Source organism: Apus apus, chromosome 1 (assembly GCF_020740795.1).
Source record: "Apus apus isolate bApuApu2 chromosome 1, bApuApu2.pri.cur, whole genome shotgun sequence".
In the NCBI taxonomy this organism is placed as follows: Eukaryota; Metazoa; Chordata; class Aves; order Apodiformes; family Apodidae; genus Apus; species Apus apus.
The window spans coordinates 65,934,068-65,951,980 of NC_067282.1; the positions used below are offsets into that span (position 1 = coordinate 65,934,068).

The 17,913-nt window shown below is 42.6% G+C and overlaps 1 protein-coding gene across 1 annotated transcript in view; it reads left to right on the forward strand.

Moving 5' to 3' along the window:
- Positions 1-17,913, forward strand: part of AFF3 (ALF transcription elongation factor 3) — a 332,087-nt gene that overhangs the window by 156,606 nt on the left and 157,568 nt on the right. The gene's annotated exons all lie outside the window — the stretch shown is intronic.

Genomic DNA, 17,913 nt, shown 5'->3' on the forward strand with positions numbered 1-17,913 from the left:
GTAAATTGACAGATGATTCTGCCTGAAACTGCAGCTTCCAAAGAAAGCCCTCAAGAGCTGAGATGTAGAACTGCTTCCAGTCCTGAAGGAGGTTGATTAACAAGACAGTAACCCTGTCGAGATCGGAGCTGTTGTAAGGACTCCTGCTGAGTTTATAATCACTGCAGGAATCCTGAACCTCATCTAACCCCATGCACTAATTTATAGCAACTTCTTCAAAGTGTAGTGTCTTCTCTGTTCAAATGCAGGCACACATGTCTAGTATAGGGAAGCTTCTGAGAGAGCCTTCAATGTAAATAACTCCAGTAAGACCAAGTTACAGATGTAATGTCAAATTAAGAGAGAAAAGCCTCATTACTTGACAGTAGCTGAAAAAGGCAATTCCTTGTAAGCTTTTTCACTGTAACCTTCTTCATTGTTGATGGAGAACATGGTACAAACTTTGAAGCAGAAAATAAAAGTTAAAGCTAAACAAATATCCTTTATTCCACTATGCTCAGAGCAGCTACTACCTGAGTTCCTGAGACACCACTAAAGCCAAGCTATTCTTCACTTCCTTGCTGAAAAACAGGCTAACTAAGCAAGATTGGTAATTTCAGCTGATTTTATTTTATTACTGTGGAACTGTGTTTGGAGTAAACCTTTGTTTTGCTGTAGTACACAGGAAAAATGGGACCAGCAAGAGTCCTGCTGCTCCACTAAGTTCAGATGCACTCTGAGTGTATTTTCTACAGATTTGAGGAGAAAGGGAGGGTGTCAGGTGTAGGCAGTTCTTGATTTGTAAGATAAGTGGTTGGAGATTGATCTGGCTGTTCTTACAGTCCTAGCTGCAATTTCCTAGAGTCATGTGGTGGCTTTGTTGAAAGGAAACCCACAGGCAAGCTGATCTTTTAATTATTGAAGGTGTTCCTTGTGAATTCCCTGTTTTTTTAATGTGTTGACATGAGTGGTGTCGTTGAACTGGGGAGAGACAAACGTAATTTGAATGTTTGGCCTGCAGTGTCTGACTGCAGGATGCAGAAACAGTGGGAACCTGATGGAGCAACAGGAACACAGAGAAAAGGCTGGAGGAACAACAAGCCTGGCTAGTAAAGTGGAAGAAGCCACCTCCTTCGGGATGCTGTGGAGCACTGGGGAGGCAAGGTGGGGTGTGGGGTGGAGGACAGGTAAGTTTATTTCAGGGAAGACAGAAAAGTAGTAGGGGAGTGTCATGGTTTAGGCCCAGCTGGTAACAACCTGGCGTCTGCTCACTTATCCCTCCCCATCTCTTCCCCTCAACTGTGGGATGGAGAGGAGAAAATCCAACTAAAAGACTGTGAATCAACAGGGAGGTTTTCACTCACCAATTATAGTCCCAGGCAAAACAGACTCAAGGGGAAAAAAACTTGATTTATCAGAACAGGAGAAAAAAAAAAAAACAACAAGACCAGATCTTAAATGCCTCTCCCCACCCCTCCCTTCTTCCCAGGCACAAATTACTTCATTCCTGCCTCCCCCTCAGCAGCACAGGGGGATGGGGAGTGGGGGTTTCCAATTGATCCATCACATGTTTTCAGCTGCTCCTTCCTCCTCAGGGGGAGGACTCCTCATAGTCTTCCCCCGCTCCAACATGGGGTCCCACCCACAAACCCTCCGACATGAGTCCCTCCCACAAGGTACAGTTGATCAGGAACAGACTGCTCCAGTGCAGGCTTCCCACAGAGTGACAGCCTGCTTTGGGAACAGTCACCATCCCTGGCATGGGGTCCTCCACAGTTGCAGATCCACATCTGCCCCACAATGATCCGTCACAGGCTGCAGGTCCATATCTGCCACACTATGGTCCTCCATGGCTGCAGAAGACAGCCTGCCATCTCACAGAATCACAGAATCACGTAATTATCTTGGTTGGAAAAGACCTTCAGGATCATTGAGTCCAACCACTAACCTAACACTGACAAGTCCTTAACTAAACCATATCCCAAGGTACTATGTCTATATGACTCTTTAAATACCCCAAGAGATGGTGACTCCACCACTGCCCTGGGCAGCCTATTCCAGTGCCTGATAACCCTTTTGGTGAAGAAATTCTTGCTAACATCCAATCTAAACCTCCCCTGTTACAACTCCAGGACATTTCCTCTTGTCCTATCACTTGTGACTTCATTGACCCACCCAATCCCCACCTCTTTGCAACCTCCTTTCAGGTAGTTGGAGAGAGCAGTAAGGTCAGCTTCCTTTTCTCTAGGCTGAACAAGTTCAGTTTCCTCAGCTGCTCCTCATAAGACATGTTCTTCAAACTCTTTATCAGCTTTGTTGCCCTTCTTTGGATGTGCTCTAGTAGCTCAATGTCCTTCTCTTAGGGAGGAGCCCAAAACTGAACACAGTGCTTGAAGTGCGACCTCACCAGTTCTGAGTGCAGGGGTAAGATCACTTTCCTGGTCCTGCTGGCCACACTATTCCTCATACAGACCAGGATGCTGTTGGCCTTCTTGGCCATCCTATCATGGACTAAGGGGCAATCTCAGCTTGAGCACCTCCCTCTTCACTGATCTTGGTGTCTCTGCTCCAGTATTGCTCTCATCTCCCCCTCTCCTCTACCCTTTGTACAGTTTTGTTTTTCTCTTCTTGAATATGTTACTTGCAGAGGCACATCCAACTTCCCTAATTGGCTGGGCCTTGGACAGAGGCAAGGCCAGAATTGGAGCCAGGGGAGCTTCCAGCAGCTTCTCACAGGAGCCACCCCTGTGGCAGCCCCCTGCCAGCTACCAAAACCCTGCCTCGCTAACCCAGAACAGGGAGGCTGTGAAAGGACTGAGACTCTGGCTGTGAACATCTTCCCCAGTGAAGGACAACTCTGCTTGGTGCCAGGAGCCTCCTGGTTGAGGGTGAGCACCCGAAAGTGATTCCCATGGCCACAGGACATCCCTTTTCGAAAACATGACATTTTAAGTGTGATAGCTTAGATGAGTAATTTACTTGAATCTCTCTACCCTGTGAAACTAATCAAGAGTATGTAAAGCACGGTACTTCTTATTTGAGCAACTTATAATCTGAATGAAACAGCATCTAATTCTGTATTTTTCCCCTTACCCACTTGGGATCCCTTGGCTCATTAGCAGGCTTGCTAATTCTTTAGCAGAAAGCATTAAGGATCAACCCATCAAATATTCAGGGTTTGTTTTTTTTTTTTTCAAACCTGAACAGCCATATGTGCCGTGAGATCAGCTGCACTCCATCAGCTGACTGAATTAAAACAAGAGCAGAGGTAAATTAGAAGCTGTCTGCACAAGACAAATCCTGTGAAAACATGAAATCGTACCAAACGCTGTCACTGTGAGTAAGCACTAGTCAGTGAAGCACATGTCAATACTTCGAGGGGAGAAAAATAAGTTTCTTAGAGGTAGGTTGTTAGTTCAACAACTGTGAACTGCTGCCTTGTAAATGTTAATGACTGTAAGATCCCACTGGCTGCAGTTAAGCTCCTGGTGGAGTTGGACATGTGAAGAATTACAGAACAGAAATATGGTAATCAGCAGTATATTTCTAAACACTCCTCTTGCTTTCCAAAGCAGAGGGAAAAGCCTACAGGTGGAACGAGACCCACTTGGCTGCACAGCACTAGTGCAATATTTACTTCTGCACTAGCAGAGCATTTTATTGTAGTCTCTCTGCTGGAAAGAAATAGCTGGGCAACTTCTGGAGGGAGGTGAGAAGACCACTCTGAGCACAGCACCTTCATGGGAAAATTCCACTTGACTTTTGTCACTGACCCTCATGGGAAACTCCAGGAAAAGTTTCAGGAGGAACACAGCAACTTCAGGTGAAAGAAGGGCAGTGGGAAAGGGAAAAGGTCTGGATACTTAGAAGCAGCCCCAGTTTGCTGACAGTACTTTTCTTGCTCAGTCTCATCGAATACACAAGTACTCCAAAATGTCAGAATCATATTAAAAATGTATCAGAGGCATATAATATCATATGTTTTTACTGCAGTCTTTCAGAAGAACTTTTACAGCAGTGCTTTGCTTTCAGTATCTTATATTTCAGAGCAATGAAAGAATTCTTTTGGCTGATGTGTACCATTCATTGAATATCTTCACTATTACTTTTTTGCTCTTTCTTACCCAAGTAAATTAAAAAGCAAACTCAAGAGTGTTTGGAAAACATGTCATTTCACCTGAGGCACTAAAAGCCAGAAACATTAAGCCATAGTTCAAGTCATCCTCCAACCAATCAAGCCATCATCCAACCTGCAATACTCATGGATTTGCACTTCTTACCACACTGTGACATCTAGCTTGTTCGTACCATGTCTGTTCTACAGCAGTCACTGTCTGCTGCAATTTTCCTACTACAGCTTTCCTCCAGCCAGCCTGGGTACCGCTAGTGGTGTGGATGGCAGAACCACGGAGCTTCAGCCTGGAGCTTCTCCAGTTTCTCAGTGAGAATTAGCAGATCATATGGTACTTTGTGCTGCCAGAGCAAAATTAGCAGTACCAGAGCTAGCTAAAGGTATTTTGGCTTTGTCCACATAAACTGCAATGACTACAGAAGAAGCACACCTGTGTACATCATTATTCCCTTGACTCCTCACACCTTGGCAACTTTCAGGAGGCACTTTCTGTAAGAGGTGGCTTGGACTTTCCACTGCAGCCAGGCTGTCTTTATATTGTCTTTCTCCAACGAAAAGCCTTGGGAGAGGATCCTCACTTTTCAGAGCTTTTGTCCCTTTCTGCACCCTCTCAGATCATTAGGGTCTTTCTCCAGGTGGTCTGCTACTTGTCAGCTCAGCTGAACAGAAACTGCTTCTGGTTTGGGCACCACACATGGCACATCATTTTTATTACCCACATTGTTGCTTTTAACCATCAATAAACCTTCACAGCCAACATGTTAGACATGTCAACATCGTTTCCCTGGCCCTTAACATACAGGCACCGAAGGAAAGAGCACCGTGTAAAATGGCTTTAAAACACTATACTAGCAGTGATAATGTTCACCAGTCATTAATTTGTTGTACATAACAGCCCTCCTCAGTTGTCACATTTGGCTTTTGCTGCTTCCACTGTTGAAAATAGTGTCTCAAAGCAGTTTGAGGTTTGAACTATGCTGTATATTTAAACCTTGAACTTAATAAATCTCGGTGACAATGAAAAAATATCACCTCAAAAAAGGCAAAAACTATAAATAGTTTAGTGGAAATAGGAGATCAACCTAGAAGCTCTTATGGTGGAAATAAAACTTAGTTGACAGTTGGTGGAAATAAGACAGTTGACACTGCCTTTCAGTCTTCCAGGTCCTGATGCAGAACATGAAGGCACTTTCTATGGCACTAAACACTCGTGCTGGGGCACAGACATTTTCAAATACAGCAAAATCTGATATATTTTTAATTGAGTAGGATGGTACAGAGGAAAAAGACCCATATTCCTATAACACAAGTAGCCAACATGTGAGTGCTTTGTCTTCAGGAAAGGCAGGCCAGTAGAAAAAAGCTGGTGAAACACTATTGTGCTAATGTGCTGGAATTAATTCTCAAAATTGCTGTTTTGTAGTGAGTGTGTACACCCTGTTATTTGACAAGGCAAGAGAGAATCCAGAATAAATTACCCAGCCTCTCTACTATACAGAAATAATACAGTAGAATAGTTACTAATTTTTCTCTCTGTCTAGTGTCTCACAAAGCTGGAAAAGAGGCACAATCACCATCTTGTTCCAATACAGAGAAGTTATTCCTTGTTATAAATGACAAAGGGCCAGATAGGTCCTCATTTTGTATATCCCTGCCACAGCTCCTCTGAGGCCAACAGAATTATGCATATTAATACCAGAAAGGATCTGTGCTATCAGTCCTAATGAATTTGGGTAATAGGAGGTATCCGCACTGCTGGGACCCTGGGGTTTGATGCCTTTAGCTGCCACCTTTAGGGAACAGCCTACTTTCTACCCCCTTAGTAAGATTCACTGTGAGACCACAAAGGAGGTGTGACTTGAGCTGACAGCATCCTCCAGTGGTGACAGTAACTTTCTCTTGCCATGTGTATTCTCCCCAGAATTATTTGGAAAATAGTTTTATTTCTGCCTTGATTAAAGTAGCATTAAGGAAGCAGACTCATCAGAGCAATGCAACTAGGTGCTGTTAGATGCTGTTTCAGGGCCTGCTCTGGTGGCCGAGGTTATGAGGGTTTTTGTGGGGGTTTTTTTGGAGGAGTGCTTGTGGTTCTTTATGTTTGGTGATGGGGTTTTTTTGTGATGGTGGTTGGACTCGGTGTTCTCAGAGGTCCCTTCCAACCATGATTTTTCTGTGATTCTGCGATGCTGTATTTCCACTCAGGTTAACATTCTCATTTTCTTTGCCATGTTTCCAGGAAAGGTTGTAGAGTAGGGGAGGAAGAGATTAAGGCCTTCCTGTAGTGTGCATGTGTTGTGGGCTGTGGACTGCAGCTGTGGCTGCAGAGCTGGGCAGTCATTGCTCCACAGTCCCCAACACATGTACTTCAGCCTTACACCTTTTCCTGTCTCCAGCACTAATATTTTTAGCAGATGTGCTCTTATATCTAGGAAATTCCTTTGTGGTGCCTGATTTTCCACAACTGGAGATATTCAGCAGTAACTCTCCCACCACTCTCACTGTTTGGTCTGACCCAGGAAGTGTGAGCTCTCTGTTTATGCATGAGTGAGACAGCTTTCCTAATCTGGGAGCTGAGACAAATATTCCTTTGTCAATCTTATTGAATCATATTTAGGAGCAACACATGAGTTAGCAGTTAGCTTCACGTGGCAGAAAGACTTAAAGGAAATTGTGGGAGAATAAGTGAGCCTGATAAGAAGAAATTAAATAGCTTTCAAGAAGATTCCATCGCAATGTCTCTACTAATAAATAAAATGGACTAATAACAGTTCTCTTACATGAAGCAAATCAGCATAGCATTGCTCATGTCCAGAGAGCTAAATTCTTTCACAGCCACAAAGTGGAGTGGCTGTACCCATGCTGCCTGTAGAGAGAGGCCCCTGGGCACACAGGGATTTTCTCTGCAAGAGTTGACCCTGATCAAAACCTCACTGGTGTCAGCAGTTTAATGATATACACGGTTGTGGGCCAGTGTGCAGGAACGTGGTCCTGTTGGTATGCTAGGAGAGATGTGGTCTAGGCTTTTCCATACAACATGCTTGGCTTCCTCCTGCCTGGTGCACAGACTCAAAGGCCTTGGAGAACACAGTATTAGCCACAGTCCAAAAGTTGTGATTAAAATTCTCCTGAACATTTTTTTTATTCTACCTATTTTAGCATCTCTTTGCCATTGTGGTTCATTGCCCTTGGGACAAACCGGGTTGTTTTTTGCTTTGAAAATGTGAAAGGTAAAAACTGTTTCTGAAGGAAAGACAAGAACATACACAGTTGTTTGTCTGCAGGACGCAAAGTGCAGTTAATGGAATATTTTAAGAGAGATTGACTGAATACTGATCAAGTTTTCACCAACCAAAATGTCATAGTATCTGTCCTTTATGATAAGCGCTAAATGCCATTTGCTGCATATGGTGCATTGTGTCATTCTGAGTTAATTTGAATGTAGTAGCTTAGGAAGTAAAATGGTATCAGGTGTGTTTCAAAAGTGGAAAAGACCCAATTATTTCATGTACAGATTATTAATGTTGCCTTAAATGATGGGATTCAGACTCAATCTTCCAAGCTGTACCACTGTACAGGGTATAATGAAGATGATGATAAACCATCACATTTCTGACAGTTTCTGAAAACTTCATTTTTGCCAACAGAATTAATTTAATTAAAAATATATATTCTTTGCAATAATATTGACTACACTTAAAGTCACGCAGACATAAAAGGGCTTACATACAAACTTCTGTTAGAAAACATGCAATTTTATATAGAAATTGCAAGCCTGTCACTCTACCCTTGGGGGAAAAAAGTTATTCAGAATAATGACAATAGCTTGGTGGGAAGGAAAGTGGGCTTCACACAGTAAAAAAAGTTTCTTTCCAGCTGTGTGGGTTTTTCACAGGCTTTTTTTCATTAATATGATCAAGTTATTTGTTATTTACTCGTGAATGCTGAATAAATACTGAGCAAATTCAAGACATTATTAATTTTCCTAGCATTACATGTACGCATATGCAGTGGTTCATTATAGCTGTGAGTTTTCAACATACTGCAGTGTAAATGAGAAGAGCCCAATTAAAAGAATTGTAGACCCTGATCCAGCCTTTTTTGACTTCAGATCCCGATGTTGAATTGAGCACCAAAAGAGAAAATTATGCCTATTAAATTGAGTAAACATTTTCTTCATTTGTCTGAGTAGCTTTTTTCTGTCAGTGAAAACTATTTTTTCTAAAAATGCCAACTCTTAGAAACATAATGAGTATTAATGAAAAGCTGGAATAATTTAACATGGACAAAAAGAGGGTAATTTTCCTTAGACATTTTGTTAGTACAAACTGAATCCTAAAAGGCCTATTCTCCTTGTGGTTACTCAGAATAATTCTCATTATAGTCAATAGGAACCAGGTATATATGCATCAATAGCAGAATAGGCTGCTAAATATAGTTGCTGCTGTGGCAGCTGGTTCCCGCTCTTGTTCATCAGTTGGGGAAGCTGGAAGCTGCAGCAACCTCACAATGTAAGGGAGATGATGCTTTGAGAATTATTCTTTCCTGGGAACAGGGATGTGAGCTCTGTATCACCCTTCCGAGCACTTCAGACTTCTCAAGTAGATGGACTGTCTTCAGCCTGCTGTGTTTGGGCTCACCACACAGGGCTGATGGGAGTGCCAAGTTTCCCTTAGCCTGATCAGGCTGCCCATATTTGCAGTATGTGTCATGTTTTCCAGGCTATGTGACCATTGCAGGTTCTGCAGTCATTAAAAAATAAAAATTAAAAAAAAAAAATAGGTGGTCAGGGGTTTTACCCATTATCTGGAGAAGCAGTGCACCTCTGTAGACAAAGCAATAGAAGATCTGCCCACTTTGCCTCAAATAGATGTTTCTTTCATTTTTGTCTGTCACTTCCTTGGCTCCCTTGCTGCCGAAGATGACATTTCCACCCTGTTTTCCAGGCTCATCCTGGCTTTCTCTCTCTTTCCCCTCCTGGGCAGCAGCATCTTTCATCCTCCCTGGTGTCTCCCTGCTTAGAGAACTGCCCCCAGGCTCTCTTCTCCTAAACAAGCTGCCTTTGTGTCTGGGCCCTTGGAGTCCCAAGGGAGTAATTTAGGTTCTGTGACTTCTTTTAAGACCCAGGATTAGTATCTTTTTTCTCCTGTCTGGGATTTTCCACTATCCAAATCAGGACTCCTGTGGAGAAGCAGGAATAAAAAAATGACCCTTCACGTTTTGTTTTCCTTGAGTAAGATCTGTTCAGGTACTGATAATGTTCAGCTATCAACCTTTTTGTGGACAGACATTAACTTCTTTTCCTTGTCTTCTTAGCACAAGTAGTATATAGCATTACACAGTAAAAGACAGCCATCAGGAATTCATAAAATACACATAAGCAGATTCCTCAAATCATCAAACATTTCCTTCTGTAAAGGATGCTCCTTATTAGTTATTGATTCTCTGGTGTATGTACCTTTCCATATCCTGTTATCTAAACTTTCATGGATTATTTTTCTCTTCTTTCTTCTTCATCTGCTTTCTCACCCCTCTCTCTGCCCCTCGTTGCCAACAGAAACCACAGAAGTTGGACAGACAGGTGGAGGCAGTTCTCAGCTGAGACGGACACAGACCGGGAGTGTTTGGTTTCAGTGTCCCATCTCTTGATGCCAGGGAAGGAGCCAGCCTGCCCAGGGATTCCTGTGCATTGGGTGCTCTCATGTAGCCCCTGGCAGTGCTTCTGGCTGGATCAGCTTTACGGATCTGCAAGGCTGCAAATCCAGCTTGAGAACGTCCCTTCACACACACTTCACTTGGCAGAAGCTAATTCAAAATTCATATGGCACTGAAAAAGCCATGCCAGCTCAATGGTGTATGCAAGTACTTGCAAGCTCAACACATGCAGAAATGGGCTGATCCATGATGCATCTTGTTCAGCCTGTTCAAGAGCCTGTGTTTTGGCCAAGAGCCATCAGGTTGGTAATCATTGCAGTATACATCCTAGGAACCATGTAGGATTTGGGGCCTGTGAAAGGTACCTGATTATGGTGGAACCATAGTGATATGTCCCATTGCAATGTGTCCTCAACGTTTCCATAAAATATACTATTACTAAATGTTTAAGGCCATGTCCCAACCGAACCATGAGGTTTCCTGTAGCAGTGACAGAAACAAGGCTTACAGGTGAAAACTTAGGTGTCTATATAAAACCAAGCAAGGATTTTAAAGCATTTTTTTTGGCTTGGCAGATGCATTTTGTGAAGCTCATATGCCAAAATAAAAGCACTTTAAGACTCCTACCATTTAAAGTGTGTTAAAGTGTATTAAAATGGAGTGCTCTGTGAAGCAAAGATAAGGGGAATTAAATGTTGAAGCCGGCAGAAGTGAAAGGGAGAATGCAGCTGATCATACACCCATCCGTCCTAGCCATTGCTCTCCAGCTCACATCCACTCATCTCTCCACTCCTCTGTTGCTGTTTCTGAATCCAGGTGGCTGCAGAGTCAGTCCATGAAGCTCCACACTGTTTTTCTGATGTGCAACAAGTCCTGCTCTTGCTGTGAATCACCTTCCTGCTGCTGCCTGCTTGTGTTTCCTGACTGCTGTGAGATACTAGAAGGAGCAGGCGTCCAGCCCCGAGCTCAGTGTCAGAGGCTGGCAGTTTGAGCATCCCTTGCAAAACAGTTACAGCACTGACAGCTAAACTCTAGGCATTAGTTCTGAGCAGGAAGGATGCATGAACCTCCTGGCAGATGTACAATGTGAAACATTTTATAAGGATCTGCAAAACGAAATACTTTCTTTAAGTGAAGACTGTTGGTACATCTGGTTCCATCTAAACTGATGGTGGCCAAGAAGCACTTCTGATCTCACATCTGGCTGTGTCCTAATGGTACAGAAAGGCAACAAACATGCATACATCGGTCCATGCAACTTTCCTGCACCCTAAATTTCAGCCCAAACCCCCCTGGATGCTTGGATTTAAGGGAGTCCCAATATATCTCAGCTAGGTCTTGGATCAGGATAATGGGAAGACAAGGAACATGAAGGGTGATGCACAGCACTATAGGTGACTTTAGACTCAGCCAGAAAGAAATAACCATGTTCTAGAATCATCCAATATTTAAGAAATTTATCTCAGAATTAAGGTGTGAGAAAGTCTATAAAATGCACAGCTACATTTCTCTGCAAAATTACAGGGTTTCTTCTGTTCGGAATAATGACTGTAAATTCCTTGGTATCACGGAGACTATTTAAGATCACATCTACTACAGCATATTTAAAGAAAGTTCAGACCTTTTGTGTCTGATGCTTACATTCTGATTATCTGTCTGGAGGCAAAGCTCCTCATTTTGATATGTAATGAATAAAATGCACAAGTGGAAGGAATCAAGATAATGAATTTGCAGGATAATTTTACTAATTATCTTGTTGCTGATCATAGAGCCAAAGCACTGCAAGTCAATCCTACTACAGCTACTAATATATGCAATGCCTAAAGCTGTTCTTGTAACATTTATTACTCGTCTCACTGGCTCTATACAAGTTGATAGTTTTCTATTAAATTTGTAAAAGTGAATTCGCTAACATATTCCTTCTTCTAAACATAACATGTTAAATTATACAGGTTTACAAAATTCTAAAGTAAATGAGAACATGTAAGTTAAGATGTTTTCTACTGCATGAATGTTAGGTGATGAGTCAAGATGGAATGGATCTCACTTGGCTGTATTTATTTGAAGATGGGTATCTAATACAAGTTATTAATATAATCTTCCTAGGTAGTCTGGGGACAGAGGATGAGAAAGACTGTCCTCTGAAGATGCCTCTTTCCTCAGTACATAAAGAGGCATCCCAGTCAATTTGCTGAAATGGACAGTGAATTATTTTTTTTATTATTACTAAAGCTAAGAGGGATTAAAATTTGTTGTCAAGAAATGGTAAATAGCAAACTTTTCAACAATGGGAAAAAAAAAAAGTTGTCTCCCTTTTTCATCAACTACAGATCTTCTAAACTGTATGTGACCTTTGCTGCTGTGCACTCCCTTGTGCCAAAGTTTAGATGTTGCCTATTATTTATCCCATTAAGATAGCCTGGAATTTGGTTCATTATGATGCAAAAGAAAAACAAAGAGAAAATCTGGGTACATTAAAAATGCAGAATTCCTTGGAGTGTGGCCCTAAATGGGGTTTCCTGAAAAAGTGACATGGCATAACCTGACCCTGTAACCTCATTTCTGTGTCATTCTGGCTGGGCTCTGCAGACACTTTGTCTCTGCTTTGCTCAGTCTCTGCTTAAGCAGAATTAGATCTCCAGTCAGTAGTCCTTGGTACTACCCATGTGATGGAGAGCATTGTAATGGGTATAAAATTTTTGCTTAGAAAAGAATAAACATCCTCCCAAAGAATCTATTCAGATTACTCCTGTAGCAAGCTAAGATACCATAAAGTTTCTGATAACTAAATCCATTCGGTGCTTTATCTCTCCCCTCAAATAATTTCCCTTAATATTAGACAAAACTCCAGTACAATAAAAAACAATAATGGTCAGGCACTTGGCTTGATAAAATAATCTTTTGAACTGTGGTTATAACATAGAAAAGAGGTCAGCCGTTTCAGCATGGATCTTAAAGTTAGCTGGAAATACTTGTAATATTAACAGAAGAATCAAAGCTGCTTCTTTGCCAACCATGCTGCAAGTGAGGATGCTGCACCATAAGGCCTGTAGAAGCCCCGGAGGACTCTGCTTTAATAAGCGAGTCATCTAAAAGCACTGTTGCAGACCACCAGAGGCTACAAAATAACCCAGACTAGAAATGATCTGACTGCAGAGAGACACTGGAAGGCAACAGGTTCTCTCTAGACAACCGGATAGAAACTGAGACAGTTTTTGGGAAAAAAAGCATTTATCGTGCTGCCTTTTTAGTGTCTGTTTCATGGTTTGGTTGTGTTAGTCTCCCCCACAAAAGTTCATCAGAATCATTAAAAGCAGAAATTGAGTGCTATTTGCCAGTTTGGTTTTGTTGTTGTATGAAATTGGGAGCATACTGTGCTATAAATAAAAGCTTGTATGTAAATTCCCAGCACATTAAAACCTGCCTAACAGGAGATTAAGATGGTCTGAAGTCACTGACTCAGATCATAAACAGTGCTGCCGTTAGCTGAAGTGATTAATCACTGTGGTACGAAAGAAAAGAAGAAAATTGTTGGAAAATAAGCAGGGGGCAGGATGCTAACTCCAGGGGCGCGCTGATTGGCTCTTTAATAATGTATAACAAAGCGTGTGCCAGATCAAAAGCAAATCACATGCAGCTGGCAGAAAATGAAATGGCATTAAGCAAAGTATTTGTCTAGCTATGAGGCTATTTAGGAAACTGCTGCCTGTTAATGTATGTCTATTCAAACTTTTCAAATTAATTTTTGCTGATGGAAACCCCATAAATAAAACATGGTAGAGGCATTTTATATATATGCAAGCACACACACAGGGTTATCCAGTATGTATGCATTATGTAATATAAATATTGCAAACATTTAGTCACAACTTTGCAAAATTGCCATGCTTTATTACTAGCTATTCAAGCTAATTAAATCATCTTCACATTGTTACTTTAATTGTTCCTCTGTGTGTGTGTGCGTGCTGAATAATTGTTACTTGGTTGTGTTATTATTCTATTTTTGCTGTGACAGAATCTGACAAAAATCTATGGTGGGGGAAGAGAAGAGAGGTGCACTGATGCAGCATCCCTGTTCCTTGCAGGTCAACCTGTTACAATCTAGAAGGGATACACGAGTCCGCTGAGCTCCTTCAGCTTTGGACAGGTCGCCTTCGGCAGGAGCCATGAGTAGCCAGGGAGTGACGCTTAGATGGGGAGGTGTCTCTCCATCAGCATTCATTTTTTAAGACACTGATGTGTCTGGTGGCAGAGGCTAGGCTTGTGCAGAAGTCTGGAGGCACATGTTTCGCTCTCTGGGTGCAGCGAAATCCGGAAGCACAACACTTGGCCTGAAACTCCAGGGCTGTCCCTTGCCAGCCCCATGCTCTAACCCTTAGGCTGGAAATGTAACCCTTTGCTATGTCTTCTGGGCTGGTGGCTTGGCCTTTTCTGCCTTGCCAGAGGTCTGGTTTCAACAGGAGGGAGCAGGCAGTGTCCCATCCAAAAATGTCATGTGATATGAGGGTGTCCTGTGGAGGAGAAGCCACCTGAGGCTGATGAGATCCTGCAAAGTCCCTGCTCCTGAGGTCAACCCGAGGGCACTCCACCCCTAAATAATTGAAAGGTGGCCATACTCTGTGCTGCTGCACAGTGAGCAATGCCGCTTTGCCGTCACGCTGTCCCGTCCTAGTCATGGCACAGCTGAAACCAACAGCTGATGGGAGATGCAGGCGTGGGGAAAACCGGAGCTCATGCAGACTGGCAGCCCTGCACCTTGCTGCAATTACCAACAACAGTACATTTCTGTCACCACTTTCTAAAAACATGGCATAGCTACTGAAATAAGTGAGCACTTAAGGGAAACCCAGACCTTTTATATCTGCCACTTATTTCCTGATTATCTTCCTGGAGGTCAGGCCCTTCATTTTGACACTTAATGAATAAAATGCCCACATTGCAGGAAATGGGATAATGAATTGTGAAAAGACATAATCAGCAATGACTAAATAATTAAGGGAATTGAAATGTAGAGTCATGTGGGAACGTATTAATAATAACATGATTTTTCCATATGCTTAAAAATTCTGCCTGTTTTTAGAAAATCAGTCATCACACATGCTCTGTGGAAAAAAAAAAAAAAAATTAATGTAGACTAATAGGAACTGTAATTAGATGTTCTGCTTTTAAACAGCTGAATAAAAGATGAAATCATATAGAAAGTATATTTAGATACAAGCCAGAAAGTAAACTGATTATTATTCATAGTGCTGTTAATAGGAGCTGTAATTTATGCATCTAGTGGGAATCATGTTAGGCAATTAGGAAAGGGAGTCACACTTGACTTCCCTTTCTGCATTTACATATTTATATATTTTTCTATATCTTGCCGATGTTTCCATCTTTCCAGTTACCTTTAATCCAAGTAACTGCCTAAGATAATGCCTTTTGCAGTGAAATTCTCTTTTGGAGTTTGAAAGGTGGCCTTTGCCAGCTTAGATTAAAGAAAACCACACAAGTGTCTCTTCGATCATATTTTGTCTCCTGACATTGAACTTTTTCAGGTCCCCGATACTACATGAAGAATGGGACTTTCTAATTCCTCTCAACACTCACCTTCAAAGCAGAAATTACGGCAGTTTGACAGGATTGTGCTTGCTTCTGCTCCCCTCTGCCTATGTTACCCGCTCCCTGCTTACTCAGGACCCAAGTTCAATTGCTTAGTTTCTGTAGTCTGCTCCTAACAACCTTACAAACCCTGGGATACTATAATACACCACATTTCCAGCACTGAAATCCCAATGATCTGGATTTTGGTTCCGGTTGACACTGCTGTGTTTGAGGAATGTATGATCCTTTATACATATTTAATACTTTCAGGAGATCAATGCAAAAAATGCTTTATCCTTCTTTTGAGCAACAGCATGGTTATTGTTTTCATCCAAAAGTGTCCTAGTATCTAATCACGTGTCAATGCAGTCTCTCAGCCACCCCTTAAAATGTGGGTCAGCCAGAGAGGGTCAGATTGCCAGATATATTTGAACAGATGGGTGGGCTGAGGTACAGAGAGCAGTTGCTGTTTGCTCAAGGTAAAAAAGCAAGTCAGTGGCAAAGATTAAAATTCAAGGCATGAGATCAGAGAAGGATTAAGTGCTGTGTTCATCTGCTTCATTTCCGGACATACACAAAATGTACCTCAGATAATCTGCAGGTTTGGAAATATTCAGCACGTAACTCTCAAAAAGGAGAGGCAGGGGAGTCTCCAGGGACAGGGAAGGGACCTCCAGGGGCCTCAGGGAGGGGTGAACCAGTAGGTGGGAAGAGGACTTCTCCCACAGGAGTCATGGTGCTACTGAGTTAAGGGCTGTCTCACAGCGAACCTGCCACCATGAGTACTCAGGACCCACGCAGGTGGTAACCTGAGCCAAGTGCCTGCTCCCAGCAGATAAGCAAAGTCTCTTTTTTCCTCTCTGACCTGGTAATGCTGACCTGGGCAAAGCTTCCCCATAAGCCAGACCCTGGTTACTCCCATCCATGTCTGAGATTACTTCCCAACTGCCTGGACTTTGGGTTAGTCTGGCCTGGTTTTCCTTGCTGTGTTCTTCTGCTAAGGCCACTCTTCCCACCGCTTTGCTGGGTGCTATGCCCCAGAGGGAAAGTGTCAGAGCCACCCCGGGGCATGGGGCACTCTTGCCTGCTTGCTCTCCCCCCCACAAGCCCTCCTAGAGATGAGGACCTGGTGTCTTGGCATGGCCCTGTGGCTGCAGGGCTTGTGTTTTGGCTGTGGACCATCTTTCGTAATTGGGCTGGCGAGCACTGCCTCTGCTCCCAGTTGGTGCTGGGGCAGCCAGTGCCAGCTGCTCTCCCCATTGCCTGGGATGCAGATGGCCCCAGCAGCACCCGACAGCTCCCCTTTCTCTCCTTCCCCCTGTCCTGACAAACCATCTTTACACTATTACTCTTAGCAGACGTACCTCAGTAACAACCCCCTCTTTGGCACACCCTGCCACCCTGCTCGCCTTTCCCATTCTGGAACTGGGAAGCGGAAACAGGAGGTACTCCATCAACAATATTGTTTAAGCTACAAGCCACAGAAAAAAGTGGTTAAAAGCAGCAAATGCATTCCCATGCATTCCAATAATGCTATTTTTAATCAGACAGAGGGTGATTTTAATTCGGCCCTCATAAGCATCCATGGTGCCTCTCCCTCCCCAGCCATCCCGGGCATTGCACAGGACTGGCTCATCGCATTTGTTCTCTGCCAGAGTGCAATATCTTGGGATGGATTCTGCAGGCTTAAAATAGAAACATTCCTGCTTGCTGCTGATGATGTATCATTGGGCAATCATTAAATAAATTCAGTGTTTTACTGCATTAACAAAAACACATGATTGTTTAACAGAGTATATTACAGAAGATGGAGGCTTTAATGGTCTCTATGGATTTTTAGTTTGTAAGAGTACATTATGAAGCTGTCTTGGTAGGGTGCTGTTTTCATATGTGAAAGAAGTTACTGGCGTTATACATCATTTTTATATCTTGTTGCTAAGCAACATATCATAGTGCAGTTATTGCAAAGGTGTCTGCTTCCTTGTTAAAAATCTTCATGTTGCTCCTTAATTCTGCAAAATTAGCTCTGTTATTGATCTTACCCTTCTTCCTCAGATATCTATTGATTGAGGTTTCATCTGTTAGGTTTTGGAGAAATGTCACAGTTTTTTTATTAACTGAATTTGGGATGGAAACCTAAAGGATGTGCATTAGTGCTAATCTTTAGTTTCCCCCTTCATCACAATTTGTTTTCATGCAGGGAGTCGTGCATTTCCGTTCACTTGGGACTTAAAATCAGAGAAGTAATTTGAGTGGAGGTGTATTTAAGATATGGCCTATGACAGCAACAACAAAAAGCAGGGGCTACCTAGGGTATTCTGGGAAAAATCTAAAAATTCCCTTTAAAACTAATTTCTTCCTCTCTTCAAAATAATCCACTGTTCCTGCTTCAGCATAGTGCTGTTGCAGTCTCCTGCTATATTAGCATTTCCAAATCTGGGGGCAGTTTTGCCTCAGCTTGGGTCAGGCTGTGCAAAATTTGGGGCTTTACAGGACTGAGCTGACTTCATCGCCTCACTTCTTTCTTGCCAGGAGAAGGCAAATCTATTTCAGAAAAACAC